General features: G+C 43.5%; 1 long non-coding RNA gene across 1 annotated transcript; it reads right to left on the reverse strand.

The window, feature by feature from the left end:
- Window positions 1-1,652: 1,652 nt before the first annotated feature.
- On the reverse strand, window positions 1,653-5,945 carry LOC106042696 (uncharacterized). Its single transcript, XR_001211293.3, has 3 exons — window positions 5,862-5,945; window positions 3,713-3,986; window positions 1,653-3,170 (listed from the first exon to the last, which is right to left on the reverse strand). It is a non-coding gene; the product is annotated as an uncharacterized lncRNA (long non-coding RNA).
- Between the last annotated feature and the right edge of the window lie 10,144 nt (window positions 5,946-16,089).

Genomic DNA, 16,089 nt, shown 5'->3' on the forward strand with positions numbered 1-16,089 from the left:
ATAGTGAAACAATCCTAGTTTGAAATTTCATTATAATCTACAAGGCCAAGTGCAACAACATTTGCAAAGAAGCCAAGATTCGAGTGAAACTGGACCAATTTACCATCTGGGGTGGAAAACTCATTTTTTTCTGCTGTTTTGCTCTGCATCGTGGGATTTCTTTGAAGCCAAAACAGAAGGTAAACTCATATGATAAGGACCCTCATCAGTTGAAACATAAGAAAAATTTGCATGATCTTATAGAGATTATCTACAGCTCAGTGTCTCTCTCCATTTCCGGAAAGAACTTTTGCAGTTGAAGACAGAATAGGTGAAGGCAGAGGAATGTATTAATTCTGACGTATTTTACAAAGAACTCATACATGGGATGCAGCAAACTGGCCACTGAGTAACATGTGTGCACAAAATTTTCATTAATAAAAGCAAAATGTTACAAAAGAACAGAATACCCAATCATTTGGGGATTTTGTCATTCCTTCCTGTGATTCTCTATAACAGCATGTTACAATTATTTGTCAAGACCTCCTAATTTTTCCCAGAGATGAAACCTCTGAGCCCCAGGCAAGTCTTGGCATTGCAGGCAGTGCAGAGATCCACCAAGCCTTTGGACGCGGTTGCCTCCTTACAATTTCACCTGGATGCCAGCAGAGAACCAGCTGCTGCTCTTCAGTCAGCCGTGAAAAACAGGAATGTCAGAGGAGCCACAGAGCCACCTTCCTCTCCGCACACCAGTCTTAAACTGAAATAGTTGTTTCCAGGGAAAGATGAAGAAATATCTCCAGCTGTTTCTGGTGAAAACTATCTCAAAGTAGTGATTTTGTAAGGCCCTTTTCCAGTCCCTGTTGCATAGTGTCACTAGTGCCGTCAGCCTGAGAGCTTATAAACCTTCAGTGAGGGCTCCCCAAAAGCACAATGTGAAAAGCCTTGTGCTTTTAATTCCTTTTATGTGATTTACAGTACTGCAAGCATGGTGCTTTCTGTTCACATTCCCCAGCCTTTCCCCACATGCAGGCGTGAGATGATCCCTGTGCCACGGGACTCCAGAAAAGCCAAGGATCAAATGCTGTGTAGACTTGACACGATGCTTCTTGTCTCTGTTGCCCCTCAGATCCTGATATGAATCGGGCACTTAAATCAACTGACGTGATACCCCCTATCCTGGGTGTGAATAATTTCATTGCCACTTAAACTCCCTGGCTATCAAAAATCTTGTGTTCGTTCAAAAGTCCCGCTGCTTCAGGATCTCTGTGTGCCTTTTTCCTAACTCCAGCTAGCATCCCAAAATTGTCATCACCTGGGCTATGTCCCTTGCGATGGCCAGTTTAATGGGAATGCTCTGAACATACACCTGAGCTTGAGGCAGCATGCTGTTTTTGGCATCACACCAGAACAAAAGAGGAAGAGGAGAGTTGTGGAATTTTTTTTTTTTTTTTCAATAACTGTCATGTTAAAAGAGACCTGAGCTGCACAGAGGAACAAAAGCAGCTCAGGTTGAGCTCACTTGAGCCATCCGATTTTACATGCATCGAAGTGTTAGTTTTTAATCAACAGCAAGGACTTATTCCCACATTGGGAACGATTTCACATAACCAAACCATACTCCTTCTGCCTCAGACTCACAACATACAAAAAATGTATCGCTGAAACAGAAGAATGACTAATACAGGGATGTAAGTAATTTGTGTGCAAATAGCATGCAAAGAGCAGGACTGAGACTGCGTCTGAAGCCAAGTGTTCCATAAGTCAAGTCATACGGAGTGGGAAGTGATAAAGGGTGTGACCCATGAGAGAAAAGTCTAAATTAATTAGGAGGATCTCCTGCTGAATGATATATTGAAGACTTGACATTTAAAAAGGGGGAATGATGTTTCAAGTTTCAAGTTCAGTGTTTCAAGTACCACTACTGTGCGAGGGGTGCTTGCAGCCTGTTTGCTCCGAACACACTTTTCGAACACCCATGTCAGATCAATCTCAGCTTTGATCATTTTTGCAGAAACACCCTTTTGCTTTATATCAAATTTGGAAATTGACAGTCTTGGCCTTCATTTCCTGGTATGAGTCTCCTGACGACAGACATCATCATGGCAACACCCCTGTCTTAATGCTCCTGGGGCTGTGACTAACGAAACGGAGGAGAGTAATAGATTTTTTAGGCCAAATAAATTATTAAGATCACCTACCCTGACCTCCTCTGTGCTGCATGCCACAGAGTCCAAGCAGGGACTGAGCCCAGCACAAGAACATCTCTTTCGGAAGGAGTAAGTGGTGAGTTTCCACCAGAGATGCCCCAGCACTGGCCACGGAGGCACTTGGCCACGTTCCCTCCCCTGCAGTTGCCCCCAGGGACGTGGTGGGCAGGAGTTGGGAGCGGCTGCAAAGAGCAGCAGTGAAGCACCAGCGTCAGTGGGTGACACACATGTTGGTGCACAACAGGTTGGTTGGGATGCAGTTGTTATCAGGCAGCAAAGGCAGTCTCTGGTGAAAGGTCAGATGCTGTGGCTCTGCAGGACAGATGTCTTCCAAATGGTGCATCCACGTCAGATGTGCACCTCGGGTAATTGCAAATCTGTGATCCTTGAATGCTACAAATGGTGCTTGGAGTCCAGAGTTGCTCTGTGCCAGTAATGGGGGCTGACAAAGAAAATCTGGACTCAGGAAAGAAAATCACAGAGGAGAACCAAGAGAGATCCTTCTTTACTTACATTAATCCATGTTACAAGATGACATTATTATTTTTCATTCTTCAGAAAGACTTTTAGGAGACAAACCTTAAAAAGAGAATCAAAGTCACCTATGACATGGTGGCCCTTAGTACAATACCCTCTTGTGTCCCAGAAACATTGCACGGCTTTTCTAACTGCTAATATTTCTCTTGAAGCACTGGAAATCATGAATGAAAAATGAGATGGAAGTATGAAACATTGTTGTCAGATGCGTGGTGTTTGCAGTCACATCTGATCCATTTGCTGAGCACAGACTGCCTGAACAGCTCTCAGCACTGGTAGGAGGTTGAACCTTTAGAGATGGCTGAAGATCTGCTTCTGGCACTGATTCCAGACACTGTGTATTGTACTGAGCAGGATACAGATCAGGATGCTGTAGGTGAAGGAGACTGTGATCTTTCCTAAGAGACTTGATCTGGATTTCAGGAAACCACCATCATCACTTTCCTTAAAAAATATATAAAAAGAAAAAGAAGGAAAAAACAAAAGTAAATACTAAAGGCTGTTTAAAACCCTAGTCATTACCAGAATAGAAGCATAATCTTTAAAATTACAAATATGTACATAATTGCTCAGACCTGATTATAGCTTTCTGTGTTTGCCTGGCTACAGATCTGACAACTCTGGGAGACCTTGGGCACTCAGATTGCTTTTTTTTTAATCAAATCACTGAGTTAAGTGTCTACATATAAACTCCTTGGAGCCTAAGTTTAGTGACCTATTTTTGAAAATCTTGTTCTATTTGCACCCAAACAAAATTACCATCAGTGTAGCAGTAAAAGCTGTTATAGTTGGCCCAAACAGAGAAAAACACGAATTCTCTTCACAGCTACTCAGTGGCGATGAACCGCCCCGAGCCGAGCAGCCTGTAGGAGATGCTCTTCTGAAGTCAGAGAGGCAGGCGTTTCCCTCATTTTGTTACTAACCAGCTGATGCTACCTTATGTGGGCTGGCTGCTGCCTCTTTTTCTTCCTCAGTGTGGCACCTACCATCTCTCTTTTCATGTCTTCAGCTATCGCCAGACTCGGAGCATCCTAAGGTGAGGTGGGATCCCCACCTGTGATCTTCAGATAAAAGTTCCTCAACAGAGGCGAAGAGGACCCCCGAGGCTTTCAGAGTCCTGGGCAGCTCATTACAAAAGTTTCTCTCTGCCCTCTCCAGGACTTTCCAGAGGGCTGCTCTGAAGGTGGCAGAGCCAGCATCTGCAGCCTCCCCAACCGCACGAGGTCCAGGGGTCCATGAGCTATTCCTGCTTAATCCTCACTGAAGGGGGAAGAACAATTTTAGTGCATAGTAAAGCATTTGTTTAATTCCTCTTAGGTGCATGGTGCATTTTAATGAATAAAATATTGGATTACCTCATATAAACAAAGTTTAACACGATCATGAATCGAGGCCTGAGAGTACTCTCTGCAAGCTCTGAAATTGCCTTTGGGAAACTGGCAATGTTTGGCATTTCCTGACTGTATATATTTTATGGAGTATATTATTCACAAACATAAAATGTGCATTAAATAAATGTAAAACTGTGTCCAAAGCAGTGGGGTCATTAAAGATCCCATGGCACTTTATACTTATTGTGGGTGTTAGCCCTGGTCTTCTGGCCAAAATCAATTTGGCCATTACAGGCTGTTTAACTAAATTCCCAAGCAGTTTCAGTCAGATGCCATATTCCTCACTTCCTCCTGAGACCATTGAGTAGCAGCATTGTGTGCTGCTCAACTGTTTCTGTGTTTCATCTTTTAAATTGCTGTAGTGACCATGTCAGAAATGGGTGCTTAAAAGCTAGGAAAGATTAGCGGACACTTGGAAGGTTTTATTTGTTTTGGGTGTGGCTTTTTTGTTTGTTTTTGTTTTTTAATTATTATTTATCTAGTTTAAAAGTAAAACCAAATAGAGTGAAGACATCCCCAAAATAAGGATCCAACTACTCTGCAGCCACATTGGAAAAATATGGTTACAAAATGTTCTTCAGCCTTGACCCAGTTACAACCTGAATTTAATTTGCTGCCTACATTGCCTATGGCTGTAATACATCTCAGGAGCATGTTATTCACATGATAGGGTCCAATCCAACACCCATTCCTTTCTGTGAGAGTCAGGCTGCCGCTGCTAATAAGGATGGCATAATTCTCTCCTCGTCGTTATGGCTGCTATCGTGTGCCAGAGTTTACATGTTCCCTTTAGGCACGTGCTTTTAAAGAAAGAGTTTATTGTGCACTTCAGTGGAATCTGGAGCTGAAGCACAGAAGCCATATGTCAGGGTCTAGCTGTTTTTATATGGAGGTTTGCCATAGTTACAGCTGTAGGTAATTATTACAAATAATAATGACTAACATTTATGTAACAGCTTTCTCCAAGCATCTCAAATCACTCAGTAAGCCTTATATATTGATTACAAATCCTGAGCCAAGTTCTGCTTTCATTCATATATGTGCAACACTGATGGAAATCTCCACTGGGATTTATTTACGTAGCTGAGGGCAGAAGTTGGTCCTGTGCATACATGTATGTACGCGTGCAACATATAAATTGGTTCACTTACTGGCTGAAATTGGAGAATGATACATTTTAAGCAACATTCAGCTAGAGAAAAAACAAGTTGGTATTAATAAACATTTTCCACAGAAGAGTTTTCTTTCAAAAATTGGGCTTCATTTTAATCAAAAATGTCACTGGGACAAATAAGCCAATCTACAAAGAAACCAGAAAAAGTTCAGCTTGCCTTCTTGATTTTTTCTGAAAAACGAAACATCTCCACCATACCAAAACAAGATATTTCCATATTACCGAAACAAAACACTTATACTATAATTCAAAAAAAAAAATCATTTCCTATTCTAACTTTTATATTTTCCCCTGAATAGATGACCTGTGAGAAAATGGAGAACTAACTTTCTCATTGACAACAAAAACAATCTAGAAGAGTAAAATTTCCCATGAAAAGAAATTCAGTTTTCCAACCAGACCTACTCAGCAAAGAGATCGGGACAAAGATAATGAGCCTGAAGCCTTTGTTCTCTGCTGTTTACATAACCCAGGAGGAATGGACAGAGAAGATTTTGCATCGTCTTTGAACTCCCCACCTCTTTTAACCTTAGTTTAGCAAAAGTTTGCACTTGCGGGTTGCTCTAATACCTGCTGGCTGGTAGGAGAGAGGAAAACCAACTGTTTTGAAGTGAAGCTCCTATACAGGAGAATTTTGGATGAGCAGAGCATAATCACCATAATTATGAGGTAATCAAGAAGCTGGAATAAGCAGTGCAGCTACTGAGAAAAGTCCAGCAGTGAAAATTTTCCCCAGCATTACAAGAGGCTTTCAGTTCCAGGATAAACCGGGGAGAAGAGAGTCAGGACCTGAATATATGACACTGTTTCCTCCCACATGTGTTTTTGGAGATTTCCCATAGATGCATTGAGCAGGCCCAAGTCTGCTTAATGGAAAGAAAAAGATGAGTGCTTGAGGCAACATGGCAGCAGACAAGCGTGACAAATCTCAAGATTCTGGACAGCTTCAGAAACCAAAACCAAACAACACAAATCTGCGAGACAAAAAGTGCAGAGTATTTACTCTGATACAATGATAAGAACATTTGGATTCCGAAACAACAGCCGCCTTCTGCAATATCTATTAAAATGAATGGCACTAAATTATTTATTTTAGAAATTAAAAAACACCCTAGTGAATTATTCATCTCTTTCTGTGACTTGAGAGGAGATGGTATGGTACAGCACAGCTTGTTATAATACACAGCAGCATTTTGATTTGCAGATTTAAAGAATTTCAGATTGCTTAGAGAGATACATGAGGCTCCATGGTGGTATGTAACATAATTTCTCACACAGTCTACCCATTGGAACAACTCTTGCCTTAGAGGAGGTAAGTGGTAATGTGAAACATGTTGTTTCCTATTGTGAAGTTTTAAAGAAATGCATTAACCACAAATACTTAGACTTTTCCCTTCATTAATATTGTAGTTCAATATATGCTACTAACGGGCAATTCTGGGACAGCTCAGACAGCCTGGCTGATACATAATAAAAACAAGGGCCCTTGCTAACTCAAGCATTGAAGTTTTTCAGCAGAATAATTCCAGTGATTTCAGAAGAATTCCTCCTCACTTACTGAGGTACATGTGACAAGAAAGTCAAGCTCAAAGCAATTGTATTGACAGTTTGACAAACCTCACTTTAATCTCCACAGAGAAACAAAATACTTGAGATTTCCATTTAAAACATATCTGTTTTGATGAAATATAAAAGAATATGCTTTAACAAGTTGCTGTACAATTTTCAGTCAACACAAAAGAACAGATCACATTTTAGAGAGGTATTGTGAAATATTTTTAATGAAACTTGCACAAAAGTCCTCCCTCTGAGAAAACTCAACCTACCAGACTAATACATCAATAGAAAAGGAAAATGAGACATGAAAACAAACTCTGGTTAGATGACGATAGGAAATGTTAGCTGGCCTAGAGGAAAGGAAAGGTTTGGAATTTAATGCAAAATTTAACTCTACATTTTACACAGGCAATTTTCAATGCTTCTTTAGTTGCAAACTCTACGGATGTGAAGAGTATTTGTTGAGGAGCTGGGTGTAAAATAAATGATTCTAGGAAAGCTCTCAAATGTTTGACAGGCCTGAAAAATCAAGTCAATTATTAAGGACTATAAAGAGAGGCCTATCTCCAAGTTTGATTTTTTTCCAACATCCTTGATCTCAAATCATCCATGAAAAAATAAATTTTCTTCCTGTAGCATTTTTGCTTGTCCAGCTAATGTCTGAGTCATCAGCTGCCTTTGTGATGGGAGAACATATGCAAGGAATTTTATGCTGCCATGTCCTCATTTGAGTTTTTTTCATGAAAGTAGTCTGCCATAGGAAGGGATGAGGTGGGAATGGTGCAGGGGTCTCAAGCCTTGTACTAATCATCTGCAAGAGCATGTCAGGTACTGATCTGGATCAGGACTTGCTGTCAGGTTGGGCTGAGCACCTTTGCTCCCACATGACCACCATGCACAGGGCAAAGACCCTTCATTCTGCAGAGCCTCAGATCCCCAGCCATGAAATGAAGATAGAAAACCTTCCCTTATTACTGGCCTAGTCCTCTCCTTCCAGTTTTAATATAAAATATTTTGTGGGAATTGATTCCTACAGAATAACTGAGCTGCACTTCACACAGTGAAGTCCCCAGTCTCCAGTGGTGCCTCTTGTAATACAAATAAACTATAGTGATAAATATGTCTCCTGAGGAACAAGTTTCCCTGAGCCAATGGAGCTCTGAGCAGCCCCTTAGGCAAATTCACCCTTTCATGCTTAGCATTTAAAACTCATTTTATGAGCTGGTTATAAGCTTATAATGTTTAATCTTTGCCTAATACTTTTTATGGGGTCCTTGTGGATGAAGGGTACACTTAGAGGAAAAGTCAGGCTATGTGAAAACTGCTGAATGCAAGAGCTAGGAGGACTGGTTAGATGAGAATTTGGGAATAATCCTGCAGGTCCTTAACACCAGAACTTGAAAATGAGGGAATTAAGACTTTTTATGGCTATTCTGCATTTTTTTTCCAGCTCCTGTTTTGGGCCATGAATGTTTCCCTATAGCCAAGGCAGATATGCTAATGGCTGGATGGTCCATTCAGGTATTATATTGTTTCATAATGAAAGCAACATTAACTTGCCTTATCGAAGCTTTAACTTTGTTAAGTAAGGATATTCAGCCCTTAAAACTCCCACTGACTGTTCCTAGAGGGACCCACACAGGAGGCTGACCTTTAGTCCTATTGCATCATTTGCAAGGTGACTGTGTTCACCTCTTTGTAGTGGCTGGTTCTCACGGGAAGCATCACTATAATGCTTACCCACTATGAAAAGCTACTTGTTTTAGCTCAAAGAAAAAAGTTTGTCCTTTCTGCAGTGGTGGGGTGCGACCCCGGCTCAGTCCCTACTGATGACCCACAGCAGGATCACTCCACTCATCTGCAGAAAGGTCCTTTCTTCCCCCCCCCCCCCCCCCCCCCCATCCAGTCCTTTCTGGATTGCCTCTGTGAGCTTGTAATGGGTAAGACCCCCAGGAAAAAAGCAGAGCTCATGTTCTTACAAAAAGGAAGGCACTGCTGACTTCCAGAGACTTTGCATCACGGCCTCTGCACTCCTGCCCTTCATTTCTATTCATTGCTCCCTGTATGTAAATGCATTTGTTCCCGCATGCTGGGTGGCATACAGTGCATGCACCCATGGGCATCCTCTACACACCTTCACAGAAAAGCAATCACTTGCTGCTTTCTGCACCTACACAAGCATCTTCCTGCAACACCACCTCTTCACAGCACTTTGTAAACACCAATAAATCCATGTGGCAGACTCTGCCAACCCACCAAAGACTGAGAGCTCACAAAACGGAGCTCTGTGAGATGAGCCTTCTCAGAGGACTCCAAGCCTTCTATAAATCCATTATCACCACCCAGGGAAAGCCCTCTGGCTTCTCCAGCATTACTCTGAGCTAACATCGGAGCCTGCAGTCCCAGCCACAGCTCTCACACATAAGGGGAACCAAGGCATTCAGCCACATGAACCCAAATCCCTCATCCATCAAGGCTTTCTGTTAAATGTTGCTGCTTCTGGTGATCACATAAACACTGCAAGACCCTCTACTCTTTGTTCTGTCCAAGTAGAGCCCACTGACAGAAAAGAAGAAAAAAAAAATATATACATATACTTTTGGAAACACGAGCTGAATCTGGCTCTCTTTTATGGAAAACAACACATTTCAGTGCCTCTGGCTCTTCGTGTATCAAGCTCATCTAATGTTTTGATCACAAATATATATCTGCCTTCGTTTTTAACTCATTTATGCTGACTGCTCCCCATAGCCATTTGCAGCAGTGTGGAAGTGTCCATGTGAATAGGAAATCTTAACTTTTACTCTTACAGGTCTCAGTGAACATTGCAGGATCTTAGTTCACACCCAAATGACACCTGTGATGGACAAAAAAATGATGCACCAGCATAGGTCTGCTACAGTGACTGAGCAGAAACCTCTGGATACTCACTCAAGATGTCTACCTGGGTGAAAACAAGCAGGAATTACTTGGTAGATTCAGATCAAATGCTGCAAAAAATGCAGAGATTATTTACACAGCGAAGAAAAACTTTGGCTCATACAGCACTTTTAAGCAATTTTCCTCATACCATAGTCACAGGTTTGCAATAGACAGTAATTATTCCAGTCTTTAATACAGACTTTATTCCCCCTCCTTTTTCTCCTCCCACAGAGAAAAAAAATATATATAGGTAGTAATTTTCTTTCATTGGCCAACACATGGCTGTGTGTGAAGAATACTCTCTGGATATCCAGCACGATGTAGGCTTTGATGGATGGAAATAAAAGATCATTCTCTGCAAGCTGGAGCTGAAATGTTAGCCTTTGAGAGCAAAGGTTATTTTATCAGGAAATAAATCAGAGCCCTCTTTCATTACTGTTTTTTTCCGAGCTCATCTCAGTGATGACTAGGGTGTGTGTTCAGACCACAGGAATCTGAAGAACCACCCAGTCGCTTCATCAGTCCTAGAAGACGACAGGACTCAGAGTCAAAGCAGCACCATCCTGGATTTTTATTTTTTTTTCTCCTTCGGTCTTATTCCTGTTTGTTTGTTTGGATGTTCTCATTTATAGGCTGGTGGTTACAGTTCATTTTGTGGATCCCGAGCCAAGAAGTGCTGGGTTTTGCTCCCAGCAGCCGGTCCCCTGTGCCGCTGCGCCACGAGATGCCATCCCGGAGCTCTTCCTGATGGGTCCCCAGGGAGCCACTGGCCCCCAGGCATCCGAGGCCCTTTCTGCAGATTAATATTCATGGCTCTCCAGTGCTCGTCTTCAAAGGAGAGGCTCTGCCCTATTGTCTGACACAGCTTCTCCCCTTGGCGTGCAGCTCGCTCATGTGTGACACAGAGATAGCGTGCAGGCCGCAGAGGTGGCTGCCCCACCAGCAGTAGGCCCTGGGGACGTGGCTTCGGAGCCTGCAGGCCCCCACAGAAGGAGAAGACATGCTTTGGGCCTTTCCTCCTCATGGGAGGAGGAAGGACACCAGTGGGAGAGGAAATGGGAAAGAGGGCACAGCAGGGAGACATCGCTCCCGGTCTGTGTGTCGAAAGCTGGGGAAAGGGAGGGCCCAAAGACAACAACGAGTGAGGAGAGGAAAAGGGAAGAGTGTGGGGAGGAACACATGGATGGCAGAGGTGCCACCACGACCAGCCAGCTCCTACACTGATGTCTCGGAGGGTGGTGGGACATTGGCACAAGCACCCTCTGGCAGCCAGCAGGACAAAACAGCACAGGGGTGGCCTTAGAGGGATAGGATCTGGGTACATGAGCAAGCAAGGAGGGTAAATAAAGGGCTTGGCCAGGGAGCCAGGCCCATGCAGCTTCCACAGCCCGTGGCCTGTAGCGCTTTCCTACCTCAAAACCTGAAATAAACTTGGACACCACACCTTCAAGAAAAGATACAGCTATTTATAAACATTCCAGCTATGCCTTTGATGCTATTTCAAAACCCTAAGATATAATTTAGTTTTAAAAAAAAAAAAAAAAAAAAAAAAAAAGAAAGTATGAGAGAAGAGGGGAAAAAAAGAGTTTAAAAACAGCAATAAGGTCCTACCATCATATTTCACTGCTGACCTACAGGCCTCACTCAGCCCCAGTTTCTCAGCAATCAGATTTTTTAATTCACTGATTTATCGCTGAATTTTTATACAATTAAATGTGTATTTTTTCAACTATAAATTTTACACTTATCAGCTCTTAAACATGCATCCCCCTTGCCCTTTTGGGAAAGAGAATAGATATCACCATTTTACACATGGCAAAACTGAAGCATCAACACCCTAGATGACATGTCAAGTCTGCCAAGGCAAGCCAATGTCAGAGATAAGACAAGAGCACATGACTACTTCATTTTCAGGTCTGATGCTAAATGTCAAGCTTTTCGTTTTAATCTATTTTACTGCAACCTGGCAATGATTGTAAGTCTGACTGGAGAAATAAGATCTTCAAATTGAATGTCTCTCAGTGAGCTCTCTGTGACTCCTACATTTATCTCACACCAATATCCTGCCAGAGATGGAGCTTTTGCCTGATCTTGACAAGACTGTAGATTAAATAATGTCTTAATTATCAGACATATCTATCTTTTTGTAGGTCTCCTTGTTACATCACAGAGGTCACAAAGGAGCTGCAACATCCAAGTTTTAGAAGTGCCATTTATCGAGATCCATGCAATGATATTAGCCACAAAAGAAGGCTCCTTTGGATGAACTATGAAGAATTTGTGCTGGTGCAAATGGGTCATCACATTAGGACCTCTTCTGTTTACCCATATTTTGCACAGCTTGTAGACATTCTGTTTGGTAAAGTCCTCTGACTACCTCCTTATACACGAATACACATAGGAACTCATTAGCACCCTTCCTGTCATAAGCAATACTCGGTATTTGAAAGCTCTCTGAAATGACACACTGCAGCTATCCAAATGTCATTAAAGAAAGGATAGCAACAACTTTGAAACTCACTGGCTTAAAAATTACAGAAGATGGATGCACATGCTCTGAGTATTCCCATCTGTCCTGAAAACTCTCTGATTAAATTTCTCTGGTGCAGCAAACAACCTGTTTGGGACAGATCTTCCCCAGCCTCTTTGGGTGAGGTGAGAGGAGAATCTGAACCAGCATGTCATTGTCCTGAGGAAACACATCAGATCTGGTACATTTTAGAAGATGGCATTTTAACCACAGCTTTGACCTTTTCTGGTCCTGGCCTTGTGCCTGCTATATCAATCACATGCTATGAGAACAGCAGCTGGGTTTATCACAGCATACATTTTCCTCTATCTAATTACAGTCCTGCAGCCTAAATTATCTGCACAGCTTTGTTTGAAGTTTATAATGCATGCTTTTGAGCGTCCCTTAAATTCCCGCCGGTCTTGGAAACCTTCCTCTGATTGCTCTGGAAGGCTTCTGGAGCACCCATGATACTGAGCAGGAAACAACAAAATCAGCATCCTCAGTGAAGTGTAAGAGATAGAGACTAGTATGCCAAAACTCAGCAGTTGCATCTATGTGATGCATGTTACATTATGTTACATTTATACCTATTCACTCCAGAAGTACAGTCTCAACAATTCTTTCCTTTAAGGCCTGTATACTGCACAGCTGATACAAAATATAATCTTCTAGGCATCAGAGCCCTGGGAAATGCAGATGTGGCTCCCCAGCTTCACAGAGGGTCCTCCATCCATCCCGTGCTCCTGCATGAGGCTGCCTCCGTACCTGCCAAGTTTAACATTTATGATAGACTGAGTGCATTTGTAACTGTGGGATGGAGGGGTGGGAAGAGACACCAAAATACACTGTGAGCAGACATCTCTTAAACACCATTTTCAAAATGCCTCAAGGATTATTCACCTCATTTTAAATACACACTGTATTTTAGACCTGCTTAAATATATCTTTCACTGAGGACTGGACAAGTTCCAACAAAGTCATCCATGTAGTTGAGGTAAATGATACGCAATTTATGACCGTCTGTTATTTTATTAAATAAGGAGGAAAAAAAAAACTGTCATTGATAGAAAAAAAAATCTTCCCAGAAGAAAACACGTATTTACTTAATATTATGGCTGCAATACAAGTAAAGAGAAGCCAAGAGATTCAAAGTGAAGGTTACCCTTTATGCTTTTGCCCCAGCAGCTATATGAGGTAAGAGCCGAGTGCCAGCCATAACTTGCATTTCTTGTCCAGTGCTGGTTAATGTACCAATTTGTTCATTATGGAAACAGGCTTCCTCTGTTCAGCCCAACCCTTTCCTGCTTTTGCATTGCCCACAATAAGCACCCAGCAGTATCATTTCCTGGCTCTTTTATCTATCACCCTTTTTAAGCATATTCCTGCAGATTTGGACAACTCTGGGCACCAGTTCCATCCCCTGACATCTCTGGACTCAGGTCCCTGGGCTCAGTGACCTTCTTAGTCCACAGTCCTGGCCCTACAGACATTAATGTGAAGCCCTACCCTGTCCTGAACCAGTGATGGGCTTTTCTGGCCGTTTTACCTAGGGCCCAGCAGGAATGAGAGCAATATATGGCCATACTGGTGCCAGCACTACAGCATTTTTCCTGTTTGCTCTGATTTCTCTCTTCCCCCATAACCCAGATGAAGCTCAGGACTTCACTGGTCCTGCCCAACCTGAACACTTATCAAAGCAGCAGCTTGCAAGCCCCCATCCACGAACTCAACTATTATTTACCATAATATTTGATAGTATATGATATTGCATGTAATTAGCACCTGGGCCATGGACCAGGACCCTGCTGTGCTAGGTGCCATGCAACCTCTGAAATGGGGGATGATTCCTACTCTGACAAGCATACTGGGAGGAAAGGCTGGCCGTGCAGCTGCAAATTAACATTGCTCATTGCCCTCAACCAGTATCACCACATACCAGCAAATACCATTTCCCAATATATTTTCCAGAGCCCTGTCCAGGGAATTTGTTCTCACAGCAGCACAAGGGGAGGTGAGAAGGGTATGTGCAGGGGGTGAGAGGAGGTGCCCCCGTTAAGGGTTTGTGGGAGTAATGGCTTGCACTTGAATTCAGTGCATGCTGGCTGACAGGCAAGAGGATTAAAGGGTTGCATACCAAGTGGAATTAAGAAGTGCTAGTTTTCCTAGCTCCTATAATTTGTAAAGAACGGAAAGAAAAAAAAAATCTCGTGGAATTAATCTATTTCTTATGCTCATTCCAGCTGTGTTTAATTTACCCTCTGCTATTTCTCCCCTCTGATCGAGGAATGCTGTATCCTTACATTCATATTTCCCCTCAAAATCCCCGCGTTGAGCAGAGCTTTTCTTAATTGCTTTAATATGCTGTGTTCTGGGACAGGAGAAGCTGATCCGGAGCGACAAGATCTGCCTCTGCCCTGCTCCCTGGCCAGCACTGGGCTCCTCGTCCTCTCCCCTCGCCGTCCCGCTCGACCTAGTGCTGCACGTGTGCAGAAGAAGCGATGCCCAACTCTTGACACGGCCACACCAAGCAGCCTGCAGCAAAGCCAGAATGCTCCCCTCCGCCTGGCTCGCTTTTGCTCGTGGATTAAAAGGCAAGCGAGAGGCCTCCGGGCAGCCCACCACTGATGTAGCAACCTAAATGCCAGATGGACCAAGCCTGGAAGAGCAGGGATGGGGGCAATGCTGAGCCAGAGAGGCAAGGGAATTGCGAAAGAGAGAAGCCAGGGAAGAGGTTTTTTTTCATTTGTGTGTGTGTGTGTTCACCATGACGCAGCTTGCAGTGGGTTTCTGGCTGGAGCCCCTCGGGTAAGCTGGGCTCTGCACCCTGCATGGCCTTGCATGTGTCCCAAGGGCTGCCAGAGGAGCATCAGTTGCAGCCCGAGCACTGGCCACTAGCACTGATGTCACAGGGAGACCTCCCTGCAAATCAAACAAGGCTCTGCCGCCATCGGTTAGTGCTAGGTGGAGAAATGAAGCTTGTATCCAAGCCCAGAAACAGGGCAAGGACAACTCCTCCACTGCTTCCATCAGCCAGCTGCCTACCAACCCATCCTGCAGATGGGGTTTTGCAAGGCCACTGCTCCCCAAGAGTCCCCGCGTGCTGTCACCCATGGTTTGATTTTTTTTCTCATGGGCCAAACATCTGGCTGCGTAACAGGATCCTGTACCTCATCTGCTGTGTTACTCCCTCCAGCGGGATGGGGTGTCCGTGCAGGGGGGCACAGACCTCACCCAAGGACGAGCCACCAAGGGGTGATGTATCTGTCCCTCCCCATAATGACCGGGCTAAACATAACACAGCACTTTGCCAAAATAATCACTCCCACTGTAGCCACGCTCTCACAGTCTGTGCAAGTCATTAGGCCTAACTTATGTGGCAGAACTGCGCAGCAAAATGGGAATTGTGTAGCAATTTATGGGGGCTAGGATGAATATTCTGGCCAACAACTTCCTCCTCAGGAAGCTTCCCTGCAGATATTTCTCCCTCTGCCCCAGTTCTGTCCCTGCCTATGCTCCTATCCCTGCTCAGCCTTACTCGTGTGCCTCTTGCTAGAAGTCTGCAGAGAGAGGGGCTAGAGAGTCTGCAGGTTTTGGGGTACATTGCTCCCACATCTGGGAGCAGCTCCAGGGAAGCTTTGGGGCACAACATGTGGCATGACTCATTTATTTTTTTCCCCTTAGTTTCCCATTCTGGCCTATTCCAGAGAAAGCCGAACAACTGTAAATAGACCAAACTCTTGGAAGGGAAGAAAAATAAAGAAGAAAGGCAGGCGAGTGAGATGATGACGTGAAGTTATGCAGCGCAAC

Source organism: Anser cygnoides, chromosome 2 (genome assembly GCF_040182565.1).
Source record: "Anser cygnoides isolate HZ-2024a breed goose chromosome 2, Taihu_goose_T2T_genome, whole genome shotgun sequence".
Lineage (NCBI taxonomy): Eukaryota > Metazoa > Chordata > Aves > Anseriformes > Anatidae > Anser > Anser cygnoides.